Source organism: Leptodactylus fuscus, chromosome 4 (assembly GCF_031893055.1).
Source record: "Leptodactylus fuscus isolate aLepFus1 chromosome 4, aLepFus1.hap2, whole genome shotgun sequence".
Lineage (NCBI taxonomy): Eukaryota > Metazoa > Chordata > Amphibia > Anura > Leptodactylidae > Leptodactylus > Leptodactylus fuscus.
The window spans coordinates 41,104,344-41,109,343 of NC_134268.1; the positions used below are offsets into that span (position 1 = coordinate 41,104,344).

At 53.7% G+C, this 5,000-nt stretch overlaps 4 non-coding genes and 2 pseudogenes across 4 annotated transcripts; all 6 read right to left on the reverse strand.

Moving 5' to 3' along the window:
* Positions 1-554: 554 nt before the first annotated feature.
* On the reverse strand, positions 555-663 carry LOC142201454 (5S ribosomal RNA; annotated as a pseudogene).
* Positions 664-1,384: 721 nt separating this feature from the next.
* Positions 1,385-1,503, reverse strand: LOC142201550 (5S ribosomal RNA). Its single transcript, XR_012715536.1, has one exon. It is a non-coding gene; the product is annotated as a 5S ribosomal RNA (ribosomal RNA).
* Positions 1,504-2,224: 721 nt separating this feature from the next.
* On the reverse strand, positions 2,225-2,343 carry LOC142202211 (5S ribosomal RNA; annotated as a pseudogene).
* A 721-nt stretch (positions 2,344-3,064) lies between these two features.
* Positions 3,065-3,183, reverse strand: LOC142201933 (5S ribosomal RNA). Its single transcript, XR_012715816.1, has one exon. It is a non-coding gene; the product is annotated as a 5S ribosomal RNA (ribosomal RNA).
* Positions 3,184-3,903: 720 nt separating this feature from the next.
* On the reverse strand, positions 3,904-4,022 carry LOC142201800 (5S ribosomal RNA). The gene has a single exon (XR_012715690.1). It is a non-coding gene; the product is annotated as a 5S ribosomal RNA (ribosomal RNA).
* A 721-nt stretch (positions 4,023-4,743) lies between these two features.
* Positions 4,744-4,862, reverse strand: LOC142201758 (5S ribosomal RNA). Its single transcript, XR_012715650.1, has one exon. It is a non-coding gene; the product is annotated as a 5S ribosomal RNA (ribosomal RNA).
* Between the last annotated feature and the right edge of the window lie 138 nt (positions 4,863-5,000).

Below are 5,000 nucleotides of genomic sequence, written 5' to 3' on the forward strand. Positions count from 1 at the left end.
GGTGTGGTTCAGCAACCAGTCACAGGCCGCAGCCGCCCTCTTTCAAAAGGGCTGGGCGCAGGGTCTGCGCAGGGCTAAGAAACCATCCCGGGGGTGAAAGAAAGAGCAAGCTGGGACGGAGCCCGTTGTCCAGGAGTCGGCTAAGGAAGAAGGTGAGATGGTTGCCCGTGCCTGGAAGCGAAGCTGCTTTTCAGTCGGCTTCTCTTTTCCTTGGGCGCGTTGCCCTCAAAGATGTTCAGCCTGTGTTGCCCTGTAAATTGGTCTGCAGGTTACTAGCTATGGCCTCCAGCCCGGCGGGAGGCCCAGATGCTATGGAAATGAAGCCTGCTATTATTAAAAGTAAAAAGCCACAACGCTGGTGGCCACCACGCCCGCTGCGGCTGCAGCTGCTAAGAGTGATAGCGGTACGAATGAGAATACTAGGATTTTGCAAGGACTAAAGAGTGCAAGAGAGAAAGCGAATGTAAAAGAAGCAAGTGTGCAGTGTAAAAAGTGAATGTAAAAATAGCATAGAGGAGAGTGACCCCCTGCTGGTGGAAGTGAGGAAAAGCAAAAGCCTACAGCACCTGGTATTCCCAGGCGGTCTCCCATCCAAGTACTAACCAGGCCTGGCCCTGCTTAGCTTCCGAGATCGGGCGTGTTCAGGGTGGTGTGGCTGTAGGCAGAGACAAGCCTCTCACTTACTCCTCTTCTACTTTGCAGCCTGGCTGCCGGCAGCTCTTTGCACTACTCCACGCTAGGCCTTTTTCTTCACTTTTTGCCTTCTCTTAAGGGAACTTCATATTCCAGCAGGAGCAGTGCAAGGGCTGGGGGCGGCCCTTATACCCACAGGTGTGGTTCAGCAACCAGTCACAGGCCGCAGCCGCCCTCTTTCAAAAGGGCTGGGCGCAGGGTCTGCGCAGGGTTAAGAAACCATCCCGGGGGTGAAAGAAAGAGCAAGCTGGGCCGGAGCCCGTTGTCCAGGAGTCGGCTAAGGAAGAAGGTAAGATGGTTGCCCGTGCCTGGAAGCGAAGCTGCTTTTCAGTCGGCTTCTCTTTTCCTAGGGCGCGTTGCCTGCAAAGATGTTCAGCCTGTCTTGCCCTGTAAATTGGTCTGCAGGTTACTAGCTATGGCCTCCAGCCCGGCGGGAGGCCCAGATGCTATGGAAATGAAGCCTGCTATTATTAAAAGTAAAAAGCCACAACGCTGGTGGCCACCACGCCCGCTGCGGCTGCAGCTGCTAAGAGTGATAGCGGTACGAATGAGAATACTAGGATTTTGCAAGGACTAAATAGTGCAAGACAGAAAGCGAATGTAAAAGAAGCAAGTGTGCAGTGTAAAAAGTGAATGTAAAAATGGCATAGAGGAGAGTGACCCCCTGCTGGTGGAAGTGAGGAAAAGCAAAAGCCTACAGCACCTGGTATTCCCAGGTGGTCTCCCATCCAAGTACTAACCAGGCCCGGCCCTGCTTAGCTTCCGAGATCAGACGAGATCGGGCGTGTTCAGGGTGGTGTGGCCGTAGGCAGAGATGGGCCTCTCACTTACTCCTCTTCTACTTTGCAGCCTGGCTGCTGGCAGCACTTTGCACTACTCCACGCTAGGCCTTTGTCTTCACTTTTTGCCTTCTCTTAAGGGAACTTCATATTGCAGCAGGAGCAGTGCAAGGGCTGGGGGCGGCCCTTATACCCACAGGTGTGGTTCAGCAACCAGTCACAGGCCGCAGCCGCCCTCTTTCAAAAGGGCTGGGCGCAGGGTCTGCGCAGGGCTAAGAAACCATCCCGGGGGTGAAAGAAAGAGCAAACTGGGCCGGAGCCCGTTGTCCAGGAGTCGGCTAAGGAAGAAGGTGAGATGGTTGCCCGTGCCTGGAAGCGAAGCTGCTTTTCAGTCGGCTTCTCTTTTCCTAGGGCGCGTTGCCCTCAAAGATGTTCAGCCTGTGTTGCTCTGTAAATTGGTCTGCAGGTTACTAGCTATGGCCTCCAGCCCGGCGGGAGGCCCAGATGTTATGGAAATGAAGCCTGCTATTATTAAAAGTAAAAAGCCACAACGCTGGTGGCCACCACGCCCGCTGCGGCTGCAGCTGCTAAGAGTGATAGCGGTACGAATGAGAATACTAGGATTTTGCAAGGACTAAAGAGTGCAAGAGAGAAAGCGAATGTAAAAGAAGCAAGTGTGCAGTGTAAAAAGTGAATGTAAAATTGGCATAGAGGAGAGTGACTCCCTGCTGGTGGAAGTGAGGAAAAGCAAAAGCCTACAGCTCCTGGCATTCCGAGGTGGTCTCCCATCCAAGTACTAACCAGGCCCGACCCTGCTTAGTTTCCAAGATCAGACGAGATCGGGCGTGTTCAGGGTGGTGTTGCCGTAGGCAGAGACAGGCCTCTCACTTACTCCTCTTCTACTTTGCAGTCTGGCTGCCGGCAGCTCTTTGCACTACTCCACGCTAGGCCTTTTTCTTCACTTTTTGCCTTGTCTTAAGGGAACTTCATATTCCAGCAGGAGCAGTGCAAGGGCTGGGGGCGGCCCTTATACCCACAGGTGTGGTTCAGCAACCAGTCACAGGCCGCAGCCGCCCTCTTTCAAAAGGGCTGGGCGCAGGGTCTGCGCAGGGCTAAGAAACCATCCCGGGGGTGAAAGAAAGAGCAAGCTGGGCCGGAGCCCGTTGTCCAGGAGTCGGCTAAGGAAGAAGGTGAGATGGTTGCCCGTGCCTGGAAGCGAAGCTGCTTTTCAGTCGGCTTCTCTTTTCCTTGGGCGCGTTGCCCTCAAAGATGTTCAGCCTGTGTTGCCCTGTAAATTGGTCTGCAGGTTACTAGCTATGGCCTCCAGCCCGGCGGGAGGCCCAGATGCTATGGAAATGAAGCCTGCTATTATTAAAAGTAAAAAGCCACAACGCTGGTGGCCACCACGCCCGCTGCGGCTGCAGCTGCTAAGAGTGATAGCGGTACGAATGAGAATACTAGGATTTTGCAAGGACTAAAGAGTGCAAGAGAGAAAGCGAATGTAAAAGAAGCAAGTGTGCAGTGTAAAAAGTGAATGTAAAAATGGCATAGAGGAGAGTGACCCCCTGCTGGTGGAAGTGAGGAAAAGCAAAAGCCTACAGCACCTGGTATTCCCAGGCGGTCTCCCATCCAAGTACTAACCAGGCCTGGCCCTGCTTAGCTTCCGAGATCAGACGAGATCGGGCGTGTTCAGGGTGGTGTGGCCGTAGGCAGAGACAGGCCTCTCACTTACTCCTCTTCTACTTTGCAGCCTGGCTGCCGGCAGCTCTTTGCACTACTCCACGCTAGGCCTTTTTCTTCACTTTTTGCCTTCTCTTAAGGGAACTTCATATTCCAGCAGGAGCAGTGCAAGGGCTGGGGGCGGCCCTTATACCCACAGGTGTGGTTCAGCAACCAGTCACAGGCCGCAGCCGCCCTCTTTCAAAAGGGCTGGGCGCAGGGTCTGCGCAGGGCTAAGAAACCATCCCGGGGGTGAAAGAAAGAGCAAGCTGGGCCGGAGCCCGTTGTCCAGGAGTCGGCTAAGGAAGAAGGTGAGATGGTTGCCCGTGCCTGGAAGCGAAGCTGCTTTTCAGTCGGCTTCTCTTTTCCTTGGGCGCGTTGCCCTCAAAGATGTTCAGCCTGTGTTGCCCTGTAAATTGGTCTGCAGGTTACTAGCTATGGCCTCCAGCCCGGCGGGAGGCCCAGATGCTATGGAAATGAAGCCTGCTATTATTAAAAGTAAAAAGCCACAACGCTGGTGGCCACCACGCCCGCTGCGGCTGCAGCTGCTAAGAGTGATAGCGGTACGAATGAGAATACTAGGATTTTGCAAGGTTAAAGAGTGCAAGAGAGAAAGCGAATGTAAAAGAAGCAAGTGTGCAGTGTAAAAAGTGAATGTAAAAATAGCATAGAGGAGAGTGACCCCCTGCTGGTGGAAGTGAGGAAAAGCAAAAGCATACAGCACCTGGTATTCCCAGGCGGTCTCCCATCCAAGTACTAACCAGGCCCGACCCTGCTTAGCTTCCGAGATCAGACGAGATCGGGCGTGTTCAGGGTGGTGTGGCCGTAGGCAGAGACAGGCCTCTCACTTACTCCTCTTCTACTTTGCAGCCTGGCTGCCGGCAGCTCTTTGCACTACTCCACGCTAGGCCTTTTTCTTCACTTTTTGCCTTCTCTTAAGGGAACTTCATATTCCAGCAGGAGCAGTGCAAGGGCTGTGGGCGGCCCTTATACCCACAGGTGTGGTTCAGCAACCAGTCACAGGCCGCAGCCGCCCTCTTTCAAAAGGGCTGGGCGCAGGGTCTGCGCAGGGTTAAGAAACCATCCCGGGGGTGAAAGAAAGAGCAAGCTGGGCCGGAGCCCGTTGTCCAGGAGTCGGCTAAGGAAGAAGGTAAGATGGTTGCCCGTGCCTGGAAGCGAAGCTGCTTTTCAGTCGGCTTCTCTTTTCCTAGGGCGCGTTGCCTGCAAAGATGTTCAGCCTGTCTTGCCCTGTAAATTGGTCTGCAGGTTACTAGCTATGGCCTCCAGCCCGGCGGGAGGCCCAGATGCTATGGAAATGAAGCCTGCTATTATTAAAAGTAAAAAGCCACAACGCTGGTGGCCACCACGCCCGCTGCGGCTGCAGCTGCTAAGAGTGATAGCGGTACGAATGAAAATACTAGGATTTTGCAAGGACTAAATAGTGCAAGACAGAAAGCGAATGTAAAAGAAGCAAGTGTGCAGTGTAAAAAGTGAATGTAAAAATGGCATGGAGGAGAGTGACCCCCTGCTGGTGGAAGTGAGGAAAAGCAAAAGCCTACAGCACCTGGTATTCCCAGGTGGTCTCCCATCCAAGTACTAACCAGGCCCGACCCTGCTTAGCTTCCGAGATCAGACGAGATCGGGCATGTTCAGGGTGGTGTGGCTGTAGGCAGAGACGGGCTTCTCACTTACTCCTCTTCTACTTTGCAGCCTGGCTGCCGGCAGCTCTTTGCACTACTCCACGCTAGGCCTTTTTCTTCACTTTTTGCCTTCTCTTAAGGGAACTTCATATTCCAGCAGGAGCAGTGC